At 44.3% G+C, this 17,523-nt stretch overlaps 1 protein-coding gene across 24 annotated transcripts in view; it reads left to right on the plus strand.

Annotated features, from left to right (window-relative positions):
* Window positions 1-17,523, plus strand: part of ank2b (ankyrin 2b, neuronal) — an 874,534-nt gene that overhangs the window by 426,666 nt on the left and 430,345 nt on the right. The gene's annotated exons all lie outside the window — the stretch shown is intronic.

Below are 17,523 nucleotides of genomic sequence, written 5' to 3' on the forward strand. Positions count from 1 at the left end.
GTGACTAAGCACAGTAATGATGTAGATATATATGGATTTTAGCAAGGCATTTGATAAGGTACCCCATGCAAGGCTTATTGAGAAAGGAAGGAGGCATGGGATCCAAGGGGACATTGCTTTGTGGATCCAGAACTGGCTTGTCCACAGAAGGCAAAGAGTGGTTGTAGATGGGTCATATTCTGCATGGAGGTCAGTCACCAGCGGTGTGCCTCAGGTATCTGTTCTGGGACCCTTACTCCTGTTTTGAGGTGGAAAATGATGTGGCACAAGGAACTCCACCCCTCCTACAAATGACAAGGTACTGTGTCTCACCATGGCCAATGTGAGAAGAACCCTGTGCAGGGTCAACCCACAGAAGGCTGCTGGACTAGACAATATTCCTGGTAGAGTGCTCAGAGGATGTGCAGACCAGCCAGCAGATGTTCTCACTGACATCTTCAACATCTCCCTGAGCAGCGCCACTGTTTCAATGTGCTTCAAGGCCGCCACCATCGTCCCCATGGCGAAGAAGTCTTCAGTGTCCTGCCTAAATGACTACCATCCCATTGCATTCACATACTTCATCATGAAGTGTTTCGAAAGGCTCGTCATGAGGCATATCAAGACCCTGCTGCCACCCTCACTGGACCCCCTGCAGTTTGCGTACCGTCCCAACCGCTCAACAGATGACGCCATTGCCACCACCCTCCACTTGGCCCTAACCCACCTGGACAAAAAAAGACACAAATGTTCGGATGCTGTTCATAGACTTCAGTTCAGCATTCAACACAATCATCCCTCAGAAACTGATTGGAAAGCTGAGCCTACTGGGCCTGAACACCTCCCTCTGCAACTGGATCCTAGACTTCCTGACTGGGAGACCTCAGTCAGTCTGGATCGGGAGCAGCATCTCCAACACCATCACACTCACAGGGCTGCGTGCTCAGTCCACTGCTGTTCACTCTGCTGACCCACGACTGTACTGCAACACACAGCTCGAACCACATCATCAAATTTGCCGATGACACGACCATGGCGGGTCTCATCAGCAAGAACGATGAGTCAGCTTACAGAGAGGAGGTGCAGCGGCTAACGGACTGGTGCAGAGCCAACAACCTGTCTCTGAATGTGAACAAAACAAAAGAGATGGTTGATGACTTCAGGAGGGCACGGAGCGACCACTCTCTGCAGAACATTGATGGCTCCACGGTAGAGATCGTTAAGAGCACCAAATTCCTTGGTGTTCACCTGGCAGAGAATCTCACCTGGTCCCTCAACACTAGCAAAGAAAGCCCAGTAGCGTATCTACTTTCTGTGAAGGCTGAGGAAAGTCCATCTCCCACCCCCCATCCTCATGGCATTCTACAGGAGTTGTATTGAGAGCATCCTGAGCAGCTGCATCACTGCCTGTTTCAGAAATTGCACCATCTCGGATCACAAGGCACTGCAGCGGATTGTGAGGTCTCTCTTCCCGCCATCACAGACACCTACAATACACGCTGCAACCGCAAAGCAAACAGCACTATGAAGGACCCCACGCACCCCTCATTCAAACTCTTCTCCCTCCTGCTATCTGGGAAAAAGCACCGAAGCATTCGGGCTCTCACGACCAGACTATGTAACAGTTTCTTCCCTCAAGCTATCAGACTCCTCAATACCCAGAGCCTGGACTGACACCTTACTACCCTATTGGCTTGTTTATTATTTATTGTAATGCCTGCACTGTATTGTGCACTTTATGCAGCCCTGGGTAGGTCTGTAGTCTAGTGTAGTTTTTTTCCTGTGTTGATTTTTACATAGTTCAGTCTAGTTTTTGTACTGTGTCATGTAACACCATGGTCCTGAAAAACCATTGTCTCATTTTTACTATGTACTGTACCAGCAGTTATGGTCGAAATGACAATATAAGTGACTTGACCTTGACCTTGACTCTTCGTGATTTTTATAAATGACCTGGATGAGGAAGTGGAGGGATGGGTTAGTAATTTTGTTGATGACACAAAGGTTGGTGGTGTTGTGAATAGTGTGGAGGGCTGTCAGAGGTTACAGCGGGTCATCAATAGGATGCAAAACTGGGCTGAGATGTGGCAGATGGAGTTCAACCCAGGTAAGTGTGAGGTGGTTCATTTTGGTAGGTCAAATATGATGGCAGAATATAGTATTAATGGTAAGACACTTGGCAGTGTGGAGGATGAGAGGGATCGTGAGGTCAGCACAGGTTGATTCTGGTTAAGAAGGCATACTTTTGACCTCCATCAATCATGGGATTGAGCCGAGAGGTAATGCTACAGCTATATAGGACCCTGGTCAGACCCTACTTGGAATACTGTGCTCAGTTCTGGTCACCTCACTACAGGAAGGATGTGGGAACTATAGAAAGGGTGCAGAGGAGATCTACAAGGATGTTGCCTGGATTGGGGAGCATGCCTTACAAAAATAGTGAGTTTGGCCTTTTCTCCTTGGAGCAACGGAGGATGAGAGGTGACCTGATAGAGGTGTGTAAGATGATGAGATGGCATTGATCGTGTGGATAGTCAGAGGCTTTTTCCCAGGGCTGAAATGGCTATCATGAGAGAGCACAGTTTTAAGTTGCTTCGAAGTAGGTACAGAGGAGATGTCGGGTAATTTTTTTTTAATGTAGAGAGTGGTGAGTGTGTGGAATGAGCTGCCAGCAACAGTGGTGGAGGCAGATATGAAAGGGCCTTTTAAGAGACCCCTGGATAGGTACATGGAGCTTAGGAAAATAGAGGGGTAAGTAGATGTTTGGCAGAGCATTGTGGATCGAAGGGCCTGGATTGTGCTGTAGATTTTCTATGTTTTTAATTCCCAAGTTTAAATAAAGGCCAGTGTATTTTATGGATAACAATGGGACCTTAGATAAAATATCTGGAGATTCTGAAAACTAGCAGCTTAGGTCTGTTGCATGGGAGAGAATAGCTTTGATATGAGGAAAGATGGGAAGGGCTATTTTCTTTTCCTTGAGGCAGAGCGAGGAACCATTGGTGGCCTGTGGTTATTGTGACAGTAGGAAGGGATTGATGGAATCTATATCTTAAGAGCAGTGAAACAGGAAATAATTATTTAAAAAGCAGTGCCAAGGGTCTGAGGAATGTTTGGTGAAGGCAGCAGTGTTTTTGTGAACGTGGTATTTATTCTTCTCCCTCAAACACATTGTTAAACTATCCACTCATAGCAGATTCAGAGGAATTGACAATCCTTTTTATGTTCTGTTACTTCAGCAGCTTTGAACACATTGTGGGTATATGAATATCCTTTTTAAAAGTTTAGCTTTGTTTGTCACATGCACAGTGAAATGCAGCATTTTATTTCAGTGGCTAACACAGTGTGGAGGATTATGCTGGGAGTAGTCTGCAAGTGTCACTGTGTTAATATTGCATTGTCAAAACTCCCTCACTTCAACAATACAGCTTTAGATCATGGAAAGACGTGGAAGCACCCAGAGAAAAGCCACATCGCAATGGGGAGAATGTACAATTCCTTACAGACAGCGGCAAGAATTGATGCTTGTTGGCACTTTAAAGTGATGTGCTACTGTGCAGCCCTATATTCATTCAAACATTGCTCCATAGTTTAATGTACTTTGTGGCTGTTGGGGAGAGGGCGTCAAAATTATATGTTCTCTACTTTGCCAAAATTACCCTGTTCCTACCAAGCAACATGGAAGATTAGATAATTTTGTTATGTAATTAATAACTTGTATTATAGATATTCTGTCAAGGAGGAACAGTCAAATTCTTTTCTATTACTTGTAAAATTGTTGAAAGTGTGCCCTTTCTTGAGAGGAGTTTTTTTTTGAACCAAAAATGTATTCCAGCCCTCAGGGCCCAAAAGAAAAAACTCAGTGATGATGCATCCTGCAGATCTATCCTCAACTAGCTGCCATAGAGTCAGAGTCATAGAACACAACAGCTACCATTATGTAAGGCAAGAATTGTCAGCCTTCTCGTTAGCTGTGGCTGGTTCCAGCACTGCAGCACAATTAGTAATGTCAGCACAGACAAACCATGAATTCAGTAGTTCACTGTTTGAGAAGTGCCATTTCTTCTGCAGATTGCCATGTTTTATTTAGCAAACCATGTGAAGGGAGAGGATACACCTTTATTTCCACAAGGCTTTGAATAGAGTGACAGTCAGGAGAGGGAAAGGGGTTAAACAGCCAGTGCAGATTACCCCTTTGGTCATCCCCCTCAACAACAAGTGCACCACTTTGGACACTAGGGGATGACCTAGAAGAGGAAAGTCATGGTGGCCAGATCTCTGGCACTGAGTCTCACTCTGTGACTCAGAAGTGGTGAGGGCAGAAGAGTTGAACTGTGGTGACAGGGGATTAGTTAGGGGAAACAGAAAGGAGGTTCTGTGGATGAGAATGAGATTCCTGGATGGTATGTTGCCTTCTGGGTGCCAGGGTCTAGGATTTCTTGGATTGAATCCTCAGTATTCTTAAGTGGGAGGATGAGCAGCTAGAGGTTGTGGCCTTGCAGGTACACATGGCATAGGAACGAGGTTCTACAAAGTGAGTTCAGGATGTTAGGTGCTATGTTAAAGGACAGGACCTCCAGGGTTGTAATCTCAGGTTTGTTACCTGTGTCATGTGCTAGGGAGACCAGAAGTAGAAAGATTATACAGTTTAACACATGGCTAAGGCATTGGTGTAGGGTATCAGAGTGACAGAGAGAGAATGAAAACTATTATTTGCACTTTCCCCATTAAACTGAGCCGGGAAAGCAAATCAGCAATGACAATGCAGAGGAGGTACATTGTTTTTATTTTCAAGGAGAAATTATTGCTCTTTAGTCATTGGGCATTCTTCCCACAATTCCAAAATAGACACCTTCCAGTCTCAATTGGCAATCACCGGAGGTGTTGTTGCTGACTCTGTCAATTTCAATAAAGTACCAAAAGCAAGTCTTTGCCACCCTGCCTCTTGACACTGTCTTATTTAAGGCTTTTGCTAATCCTTAAATGCAAGGCTTGGATTTGGTGCAACCCTAACTTGATTCTACCCAAATGGTTTTTAGGAAATTCTTATCCCTGAACTGCCGATTGTCTTTTTGTAGATGTTTGATATGATGAAATTGAAGGAAGATAGATGTCCCAATCTCTATCACACTGTGTGGAGAGTGGTATTAGTGTCATACAGCAGGAAAATAGGCCCTGTTGACCAAGATTCCCATCTACGCTATTCCCATTTACCCATGCTTAACCCATATCCTTCCAAAACATTCCTATTCATATACCTGTCTAAATGCCTTAAAAATGCTTTTAATGCACCTGTGTGAACCACTTCCTTGGCTGCTCATTCCACACACTGATCACTCTCTGGATGAAAAAGCTTCCCCTCAGGTTCCTATTAAATCTCTTCTCTCTCACCTGAAACCTATGCCTTCTCATTTTTGATTCCTCAGCCCTGGGAAAAAGATTATGCACATTCACTCTATCTGTGGCCCTCATGATTTTATGCACTTCTATAAGATACCACCTCATTCTCTCATGTACCAGTGAAAAATGTACCAACCTGCTCATCTTCAAGTTTGGCAACTCCCTTGCAAAGTTCCTCTGCTCATTTCCTAGCTTGATGGCATATTTCTTATAACAGGGTGACCAAAACTGAACACATTGTTCCAAATGTGGCCTCACCAACATCTTGTACAATTACCACGTTAGATCCCAACCTCAGTAACGTTCAGATTACTGATCTGAGGTTCCTTGGTTTAGCTTTGCAGACCTTCATAAATAGAGACCTGTCATTAACCACTTTACTGCATTTCTCATATCACTGATGATAATGCATACACGGCTCTCACTATTTTTTCTCTAGCTTCCCACAGTCTGGAGACGCTCTCAGTAGACACCTCTGAATGCTTAAACACCACTGCTAGGAAAGACGAATAGACACAGATATTCTAAATTCTTCTGGTTCTCTCTGAAGACAGAGAGCCAGTTGCCCAAGATGACTGCTTGTGAAAGCTGACTCTGAGTACATTCATCTCCTAACTATTCTCCTAAGTGATAGAATCAGTTTGGTCTACAGGCTTCCTTGAACTTCATTACAATGGTACAAATTACTTAAACCTATAGGTGCTTGGATTGATCCAGGCCAATTAACACAACCCCATTGCCTTAATATTTGGCTGATGCATTTGCAAATGTCGCATGGTCTCCATTTTGCAAACCTTTCAAACTTATTGATATCTTTCCTATGGTGGGGGAGTCGAGGTCAAAAGGGCGCAACCTCAGGATACAGAGGCATCCAGTTAAAACAAAGATGCAGAGAAATTTATTTAGCCAGAGGGTGGTGAATTTGTGGAATTTGTTATCACAGGCAGCTGTGGAGGCCAGGTCGTTGGGTGTATTAAAGGCAAAGCTTGATAGGTTCATGATTGGACATGGTTATGGGGAGAAAGCTATAGAGTGGGGCTGAGGAGAGGAAAAAGGATCAGCTATGATTGAATGGTGGAGCAGACTCAATGAGCCAAATGGCCTGATTCTGCTCATATGTCTTATGGAAGGCAGAGAATGTTGGCTGCATAGACTTTTAACAAGAGCTTTGATAGGCCCTGTATGGAAGAATGGTCAAGAAGTCACTTGGTGTTCAGGATGAGGTAGTAAATTGGATTGGGGGTGTAGTGGACCAATCAGTGCTGTTTGACTCTAACTGTACAGTATACATGGGGAATGGGAAGATCTTCATCGGTACTGTTTGACTCTCTAACTGTACAGTATATGTAGGGAATGGGAAGGAAGAGTAGGCAGTGCCATTTGCATGAGAATTGCTCAAAATTTACATTACTATACATAACACACTAATATTCTATGCATAAACCTTTAAATTTATTGTTGAACTGTCATTTCCTTACTCCTTCAAAATAATGTGATAATTCCACATTTGAAAGTCAACAGGTAAAGTTCTGAATAAATAGAAATAAGTCAGTTGAATGACTGAATCACATAGTGATACAGAGGAATAGCTTGTAATATGAAATAGAGGGTGACCAAGCATGGCACTAGTTGAGTTATAATGCAAGAATGAGAAAAAGGCACTACAGAGTCACAGAACAGTATGTTGAGTCCACACTGGTTCTTTGTAAGAAACTGATCACATTCCTGGCCCCTCCCTATATCTCTGGAAATTTATTCCTTTCAGGTTCTTGTCCATCTTCCTCTGGAATGCTATTAATTCTGCCTCCAGTGATACCCCATGCAATGTGTACTTGAAGTTAACCAGTTGGTGCATGAACTGTTTTGCTATAACTTCAGTCATTCTAATCCCCATTATTTAATACTTACATCAATGGGAACAGTTTCCTTTTTCACCCTTCATGCTAAGTGTTTCTATCTGACTATTTCATAACCTCCTCTTATCCGAGGAAAATATCTGTAGCTTCCCTATACTAAAGTTGATTACCTCAGAATCATGTTAATAAAGGTCTTTTGCACTGTCTTTAAAACCTATAGATCTTAACAAAAGCTGATATAAAACTCTGGTTGCCACCCAAACTAGTGTTTTATAACAGAGCATGATTTCTATACTCAGATCATTGGATCCTACATTTTTTAACTACTTTCTCAAAATGCTCTTACTACATTCAATATTCATTTAAAAATTGTTCCCCTTAGTTTGCATTGACTTTTCACTTCCTACTAAAAAGTAACTAGCATTAACTTTTGTTTGTGATTAATCTATCTATTCCACCAACCTGCTGCTATCTTCTCGTGATCAGTTGCTATTCTCATTACAGGTAATTGCATTTGTGTCAGTTTAAATCTACAAATTTTAGAAGGAGCAGGTTATTCTGGCCAATTGAATTGAGGATTATGGACCCAGTGAAAAGAACAAGGAAGATTGATTGAGATATTGTTTGAGCCTTCTAAAAGAACCATTTTGTTCCAGTGCCAGGGTCAAAAAGCTGAAGGAATGGAAGAATTCAAAAAAAGAATTTTTAAAACGATTATGAATTCCTCAAAAATTTGAGAGTCAATGATATATTTACACAGTTTAGACAGAAAACAATTTGTAAATGGAGCAGCCAAGCATTGCTTTTTTATGTTAGTGGTATCTGACTGGTAAGAGTGACTGTCTAACTGAGTAAATTACTCATTGTTTCAGTTGATGTTGGAGTTAGGTGACCAGACAGTCAGTGGAAAGAGGATTGATGGAGCAAGAGTTGAGTTTTCTGCATAAAAAAACTCAACTCTTTTAGATAGGGTAGTTAAGAAAGCTTATGGGGTGTTAGCTTTCATAAGTCAAGGGATAGAGTTTAAGAGTCACAAGGTAATTATGCAGCTCTATAAAACTCTGGCTAGGTCACACTTGGGGTACTGTGTGCAGTTCTGGTCGCCTCAGTATAGGAAGGATGTGGAAGCATTGGAAAGGGTACAGAGGAGATTTACCAGGATGCTACCTGGTTTAGAGAGTATGGATTATGATCAGAGATTAAGGGAGCTAGGGCTTTACTCTTTGGAGAGAAGGAGGATGAGAGGAGACATGATAGAGGTGTATAAGATATTAAGAAGAACAGACATAGTGGACAGCCAGGGCCTCTTCCCCAGGGCACCATTGCTCAGTACAAGAGGACATGGCTTTAAGGTAAGGGGAGGGAAGTTCAAGGGGGATATTAGAGGAAGGTTTTTCACTCAGAGAGTGATTGGTGCGTGGAATGCACTGCCTGAGTCAGTGGTGGAGGCAGATACACTAGTGAAATTTAAGAGACAGGTATATGGAGGAATTTAAGGTGGGGGGTTTATATGGGAGGCTGGGTTTGAGAGTCAGCACAACATTGTGGGCCGAAGGGCCTGCAATGTGCTGTACTATTCTACAAACATTTGTATATATTCTATATATAATAAAATGAGCTCTGAAAAGAGCAAGAAAGCAAAAATGGAGCACAGTAGCATTGCAGTTAGTGCGATGCTATTATAGCTCAGCACAGAGTTCAATCCCAACCTCCTCTGTAAGCAATCTCTGTATGTCCTCTCCACAGAACGCATGAGTTTCTCTGGGTCCTTTGGTTTCCTGCCACAGTCTAAAGAGTAAATTGGTCATTGTAAATTGTCCTGTGATTAGATTAAGGATCAGATGGCCTATTCCACACTGTATCTCTAAGTAAAGTAAATTAACAAGGAAGGAAATGTAGAAAGTTGCACCTTGGAGGAAATTTGATATTATTGTGACTATTATCAACTGATCTAGGTTAGGTAACTGACTACACAACTCTTAATTAATCAAAACTTGCACTTTACCGTCTCTGCACAGATACCAATGTAACTATGTTGACCCCAGGCAATAACTTCTACTATTCCCTCTATAACAATACTCACACAGACTATTTCTCCAGTTTATGACAGCGATATAGGGGACCTCCCATTTGCCAAGGGTTAATGATCTTTCGTCTCCCAGCTTCTGGCATGAGGTTCTTCCTCGCGATAGGTAGTCTCCAGAGTTCTTGCCCCTTTGCATTTGAAGCCCCTTATTCTTATACTCTTTCCTTATCAGTTCAAATGTTACATTTCAATCTTGTTGGCTCAAGGTCATCTGACTGACCTATGTCAGATTCCCATTGGATGTGGCCCAGGGATACACAACTTTGTGCCTTAGGTGACTTCTTTTGTTCCATTCGACTCTGGTTCAAACCAGTCAAACTGGGTTACCCAGAAACTGGGCCAAGATTACTCCTGCAAACCTGCCATTGTACACAATAAACAGATCATTTGAGAATGGTCTCAGATATAGCACATCATTAGCAGAAACACCTATGTCCTTGTTCAATTGCTCTAATTAAGTTACCCCAGAGCAAGAATCACTTCATCAAACAGTTCACAGAAAATAAATTACAGAGCAGCTTCAAGAAATGTCAACCTCTATTCCTTCAAGTATATGACAAGAACAAAGACATCTGGTTTGTCTACTTCCACAGTCCTTGACCCATACCAGTTCAATGTTTCTTTCCATATTTTAAGTCCTTCATGGCCAAACCCTCCCCCTTTTTGATCCACAGAAAATTCTAGGGATCACACTACTGTTTATATGTCTGAGTGACTACAGTACAAAAGGAACACAAGCATTCTTGACTAAATCAAACAATATTGCTAAAGATAATAACAGCTGTGTGCGTACATCTACTGAGGCTTCTGGATCAGTGATGTTCCTGGAAACATCGGGTGTTTTGGGTCTTTCAACATCATACATCCTCCTCCAGGTGACCCAGCCAGGGCTGATCAGACCCCAGCTTGTGTCCAGATGGCTTGCTACTTATGACTCCATGGCTCCCCTCTTTTGAGCCACAGCCACCTTGAGGCCCTCTCTGCCACATCGGTGGTACTGCGGATGGCTCTCCTCTTCCTCTCTCTCTCTCCCTTGATGCCCAAATCGCTGAAGGCTCTGGCTAAGGAACAGGCTGCAAATCCCCTACAACCAACTTCTACTGGGAGACACCACATTCTCCATCCAGCCTGCTGGCAGTTGCTGACCAGTCCTGCATACTTAGATAGCTTCCTTTCGAAGGCCTCTTCCAAGTGATCTTCCCATGGGACTGTCAGCTCCAGCATCACCACCTGTTTCATAGACTCAGACACAAGGACAATGTCTGATCGCAGGGTGGTGGCTACGATATGGTTGGGGAACTTCAGCTGTCTTTCGAGGTCCACCAACAGCTGCCAGTCCCTTGCAGAGGTCAGGATACCTGCAGATGTTCTTTTGGCAGGTATTGGCTGTTCCCCAGCTCTGACAAAGGCAATGGTCTGCTTGGAGGGTCGGGACTGCTTCGCCCACTCCACTCCTGCACTGATGGCTTCAGCGATGGTCTTCAGGACCTGATCATGCCTCCATCGGTACTGTCCCTCACCAAATGCCCTTGTGCAGCCACTGAGGATGTGCTCCAGGGTTCCTCACTTGGAACACAGTGGGCACGCTGATGACTCTGCTTTGCCCCATGTGTGCAGGTTTGATGGGCTTGGAAGCACATTGTACACTGCCTGGATGAAAAATTGGATGCAGTGTGGCCCGGCTTTCCAAAGCTCAGCCCAGGTCACTTTCCTCTCCACCGCATTCTCCCATCTTGTCCAATCTCCCTGTTGCTTCATTCCCACCGCCTTGCAGGTTCTCGTCTCCTCTACTGCTGCTCTCAGCTCCTCCTGAACTAGGCGGTGCCTTTCCTTTCCTCTGATGGTGTCCATTGGGGAGTTGGAAAGGACCCTAGCCCAGCTTGGCCTCGTGTGACCGGTCCCACCAGCCTCCTGTGATGCAGCCTTTCCTCTGCTTCCTGAACAGCTTCCTCTGCCCTCCACTTCCTGCCAGTCCTCACTTGGATCCCTGCTCTAGCCTCCTTCGGATCACTTGAGTCTCTGTACTGTACGTCCCTGTCTTGAGTACTTGAGTCCCTGTCTCTGGCTCTTGTAACTTTGAAATCCTTCTCCAGGGATTTGAAGGGCAGTTGCACTCTAGTGTCCATAGAGTGCGATGCTGCTCAGGCTCTTTGGCAGCCCCAGCCATCTTTTGAGGTGCTTACTGACCCTCCTCTCTAAGGATTCGACTGTCGAGATTGGAACTGCATAGACGAGGAGGGGCCACGGGATTCTGGGAAGAATGCCATGCTGATACACCCAGGCTTTGAACTTCCCAGGTAGGCCAGACTTGTCCACGGATTTCAGCCAGCCATCCAACTCGGTGCTGGTCACTTGAATGGATGCTGTGTCCCTTAGAGAGCTGTCAAAAACCTTACCTAAGCTCTTGACTGGCTTTTCTGAGATGGTTGGGATGGCTGTACCTGCGATGCTGAACTGGAACTTGTTTTCCACCTTGCCTTTTCTCAGCACCATCGATCTTGATTTGGCTGGTTTGAAACACATCTGAGCCACTCCACCAGCTTTTCGAGCCCCTGCAGAATCCACCGGCAGCCTGGGGCTGATTCTGTGGTGCCTGTGAGGTCATCCATGAATGCCCTGATGGGTGGTTGTCGTTGAGCGGAATTCATTCTGGGCCCTCTGCACTCTGGTTCAGCTGACTGAGTGAGCATGTTCATGGCTGGGGAGAACAGTGTCACTGAGATAGTGCACCCTGTGATGATGCTAATCTCCACCTTGTGCCAGCTTGATGTAATTGCTCTGGCCTCCCAAATGAGCTGTGTCACCACACCGGTTATGCTCCAGACAGCCCGGCATCCCTGACAAAATATTATAGATCATAAAACATACTTAAATACTTTTTTAAGTATATAAAGGGTAAAAGAGGGTTGCAGGTAGATATTGGACCAATAGAAAATGATGCTGGAGATATTGTAATGAGAGATGCAGAGATGACAGAGGAAATGAATACGTATTTTGCATCAGTCTTCACAGTGGAAGACATCTGCAGTATACCGGACATTCAGGAATGTCAGGGGAAGTGAAGTTTGTGCAGTGAAAGTTACAGCTGAGAAGCTGCTCAGGAATCTTAATGGTCTGAGGGTGGATAAATCTCCTGGACTTGATGGAATGCACCCTCGAGTTCTGAAGGAAGTAGCTGGAGAGATTGCAGAGTCATTAACAATGATCTTTCAAGAATCAATAGATTCTGGCATTGTACCAGATGACTGGAAAATTGCAAATGTTACTCCGTTACTTAAGAAGCAGCACCTTGTCAAAGGATTTCTGAAAATCCAAGTACACCACATCTACTGCATCTCCTTTGTCTACTCTGCTTGTAATTTCCTCAAAGAATTGCAGTAGGTTAGTCAGGTAGGATTTTCCTTTCAGGAAACCATTCTGGCTTTAGCCTATCTTGTCATGTGCCTCCAGGTACTCCATAATCTCATCCTTAGCAATCGATTCCAACAACTTCCCAACCACTGATGTCAGACCAACAGGTCTATAGTTTCCTTTCTGCTGCCTTGCACATGAGGCTGCTTAGCAAGATAAGAGCCCATGGAATTACAGGGGAGTTACTAGTATGGGTGGAGCATTGGCTGATTGGCAGAAAACAGAGAGTGGGAATAAAGAGATCCTATTCTGGATGGCTGTCGGTTACTAGTGGAGTTCCACAGGGGTCAGTGTATGGACTGCTGTTTTTTATGATGTATGTCAATGATTTGGACTGTGGGATTAATGGATTTTTGGCAAAATTTGCCGATGATACAATGATAGGTGGAAGAGCGGGTAGAGTTGAGGAAACAGAGAGCCTGCAGAGTGTCTTAGATAGTTTAGGGGAATGGGCAAAGAAGTGGCAGATGAAATACAATGTTGGAAAGTGTAAATGCAGAACTTGGGAGTCCTTGAGTTGGTGGTGAAGAAGGGGAATGCAATGTTGGCATTCATTTCTAGAGGTATGGAATATAAGAGCAGGGCTGTGATGTTGAGGCTCTATAAAGCACTCATTAGACCGCTTGTTCATAGATTAATGTCCACAGAATGAGGATCAGAATCAGGTTTTTCATTACTGACATATGTTGTGACCTCTGTTGTTCGGTGGCAGCAGTACAGTGCAAGACATTAAGATCTGGACCCATTACAATTTGCCTATCACCACAATAGGTCAACGGCAGACACAATCTCAATGGCTGTCCACAGGGCTTTAGATTACCTGGACAACACAAACACCAATGTCAGGATGCTGTTCATCGACTATAGCTCAGCACTTAATACCATCGTTCCCACAATTCTGATTGAGAAGTTGCAGAACCTGGGCCTCTGTACCTCCCTCTGCAATTGGATCCTCAACTTCTTGACTGGAAGACCACAGTCTGTGCAGATTGATGATAACATATCCTCCTTGCTGACGATCAACACTGGTACACCTCAGGGGAGTGTGCTTAGCTCAGAATTGTGTGCAGCTTTAGGCTCCTTATTTTAGAAAGGGTATACTGACATTGAGTTAAGAGAAGATTCACGAGAATGATTCCAGGAATGAAAAGGTTACTGTATGAGGAACGTCTGGCAGCTCTAGGGCTGTATTCTCTGGAGTTCAGGAGAATAAGGGGGGATCTTGAGAAGGAAAGAAGTTGAGAAGCAGGACCACAAAGGTAGTAATCTCAGGATTACTGCCTGTGACATGTGACAGTGAGTATAGGAATAGAGTGAGATGAAGGATAAATGCATGGCTGAGGGATTGGAGCAGAGGGCAGGGATTCAGATTTCTGGATCATTGGGACCTCTTTTGGGGCAGGAGTGATCTGTACAAAATGGATGGGCTGCACTTGAATCCCAGGGGACCAATATCCTGACAGGGAGGTTTACTAAGGCTATTGGGGAGAGTTTAAACTAAAATTGCTAGGGGGTGGGAACCAAACTGAAGAGACGGAGGAAGAGGTGGCTAGCTCACAAATGGAGAAAGCTTGTAGACAGTGCAAGAGGGAGGATAGGCAGGTGATAGAGAAGGGATGTGCTCAGACTGATGGTTTGAGATCTGTTTATTTTAATACAAGTATTATGAACAAAGCGTACAGCGTGGATCAGTACTTGGAGCTATGATGTTGTGATCATGACAGAGACTTGGACGGCTGAGGGGCAAGAATGATTACTTCAAGTGCCAGGCTTTAGATGTTTCAGAAAGGACAGGGAGGGAGGCAAAAGTAGTGGGGGTGTGGTACTGTTGATCAGAGATAGTGTCATGGCTGCAGAAAAGGAAAAAGTCATAGAGGGATTGTCTACGGAGTCTCTGTGGGTGGAAGTTAGGAACAGGAAGGGGTCAATAACTCTACTGGGTGTTTATTATAGACCACCCAATAATAACAGGGACATCGAGGGGCAGATAGGGAGACAGATTCTGGAAAGATGTTGTGCTGGGAGATTTTAATTTCCCAAATATCGACTGGCATCTCCTTGAGCGAGGGCTTTAGATGGGTGTTTGTTAGGTGTGTTTAAGAAGGTTTCTTGACACAATATGTAGATAAGCCTACAAGTGGAGAGACTGTACTTGATTTGGTATTTGGAAATGACCCTGGTTAGGTGTCAGATCTCTCAGTGGGAGAGCATTTTGGAGATAGTGATCACAATTCTATCTCCTTTACCATAGCATTGGAGAGGGACAGGAACAGACAAGTTAGGAAAGCGTTTAATTGTAATAGGGGGAAATATGAGGCTATCAGGCAGGAACTTGGAAGCATAATTTGGGAACAGATGTTCTCAGGAAAATATATGGAAGAAATGTGGCAAACGTTCAGGGAATATTTGCATGGCGTTTTGTACAGGTACGTTCCAGTGAGATAGGGAAAGGATGGTAGGGTACTGGAAATGTGGTATGCAAAGGCTGTTGTAAATCTAGTCAAGGAGAAAAGAAGAGCTTACAGGAAGGAGCTTAAGAAAGAAATTAGGAGAGCCAGAAGGGGCCATGAGAAGGCCTTGGTGGACAGGATTAAGGAAAACCCCAAGGCATTCGACAATATGTGAAGAGCAGAAGGATGAGACGTGAGAGAATAGGACCAATCAAGTGTGACAGTGGAAAAGTGTGTATGGAACCGGAGGAGATAGCAGAGGTACTTAATAAGTACTTTGCTTCAGTATTCACTATGGAAAAGGATCTTTGCGATTGCTGGGATGACTTACAGATGATTGAAAAGCTTGAGCATGTTGATATTAAGGAAGAGGATGTGCTGGAGCTTTTGGAAAGCATCAAGTTGAATAAGTCACTGGGACCAGACTGTGTGAACACTGACAGAGTGGTCAGCAGCACTGGGGCTCCACAAGGGACTGTCCTGTCTCCCTTTCTCTTCACCATTTACACCTCGGACTTCAACTACTGCACAGAGTCTCACCATCTTCAGAGGTTTTCTGATGACTCTTCCATAGTTGGATGCATCAGCAAGGGAGATGAGGTGGAGTACAGGGCTACGGTGGGAAACTTTGTCACATGGTGTGAGCAGAATCATCTGCAGCTTAATGTGAAAAAGACTAAGGAGCTGGTGGTGAACCTGAGGAGGGCTAAGGCACTGGTGACCCCTGTTTCCATCCAAGGGGTCAGTGTGGACTTGGTGGAGGATTACAAATACCTGGGGATACGAATTGTCAATAAACTGGACTGGTCAAAGAACATTGAAGCTGTCTACAAGAAGGGTCAGAGCGGTCTCTACTTCCTGAGGAGACTGAGGTCCTTTAACATCTGCCGGACGATGCTGAGGATATTCTATGAGTCTGTGGTGGCCAGTGCTATCACGTTTGCTGTTGTGTGCTGGGGCAGCAGGCTGAGGGCAGCAGACACCAACAGAATCAACAAACTCATTCATAAAGCCAGTGATGTTGTGGGGGTGGAACTGGACTCTCTGACGGTGGTGTCTGAAAAGAGGATGCTGTCCAAGTTGCATGCCATCTTGGACAATGTCTCCCATCCACTCCATAATGTACTGGTTAGACACAGGAGTACGTTTAGCCAGAGACTCATTCCACCAAGATGCAACACTGAGCGTCATAGGAAGTCATTCCTACCTATGGCCATCAAACTTTACAACTCCTCCCTTGGAGTGTCAGACACCCTGAGCCAATAGGCTGGTCCTGGACTTATTTCCACTTGGAATAATTTACTTATTATTATTTAATTATTTATGGTTTTATATTGCTATATTTCTACACTATCCTTGGTTGGTGCGGCTGTAACGAAACCCAATTTCCCTTGGGATCAATAAAATATGTCTGTCTGTCAGACGAGATGTACCCCAGGCTACTGTGGGAGGCGAAGGAGGAGATTGCTGAGCCTCTGGCAATGAATGATCTTTGTATCATCAATGGGGATGGGAGAGGTTTTGAGGATTGGAGGCTTGCGGATGTTGTTCCTTTATTCAAGAAAGGGAGTAGAGATAGCCCAGGAAATTATAGACCAGTGAGTCTTACTTCAGTGGTTGGTAAGTTGATGGAGAAGATCCTGAGAGGAAGGATTTATGTACATTTGGAGAGGCATAATATGATTCGGAATAGTCAACATGGCTTTGTCAAAGGCAGGTTGTGCCTTACAAGCCTGACTGAATTTTTTGAGGATGTGAGTAAACACATTGATGAAGGTAGAGCCATAGATGTGGTGTATATGGATTTCAGCAAGGCATTTGACAAGGTACCCCATGCAAGGCTTATTGAGAAAGTAAGGAGGCATGGGATCTAAAGGGACATTGCTTTGTGGATCCAGAACTGGTCTGCCCACAGAAGGAAAAGAGTGGTTGTAGACAGGTCATATTCTGCATGGAGGTCGGTGACCAGTGGTGTGCCTCAGGGATCTATTCTGGGACACCTACTCTTCGTGAAATTTATAAATGACCTGTATGAGTAAGTGGAGGGATGGGTTCATAAATTTGCTGATGACACAAAGGTTGGGGGTGTTGTGTAGGGCTGTCAGATGTTACAGCGAGATATTGATAGGATGGAAAACTGGGCTGAGAAGTGGCAGATGGTGTTCAAACCAGACAAGTGTGAGGTGGTTCATTTTAGGAGGTCAAATATGATGGCAGAATATAGTATTAATGGTAAGACTGTTGGCAGTGTGGAGGATCAGAGGGATCTTGGGGTCTGAGTCAGTAGGACACTCAAAGTTGCTGCGCAGGTTAACTCTGTGATTAAGAAAGCATAGGGTGC

This window comes from Hemitrygon akajei, chromosome 13 (assembly GCF_048418815.1).
Source record: "Hemitrygon akajei chromosome 13, sHemAka1.3, whole genome shotgun sequence".
In the NCBI taxonomy this organism is placed as follows: domain Eukaryota; kingdom Metazoa; phylum Chordata; class Chondrichthyes; order Myliobatiformes; family Dasyatidae; genus Hemitrygon; species Hemitrygon akajei.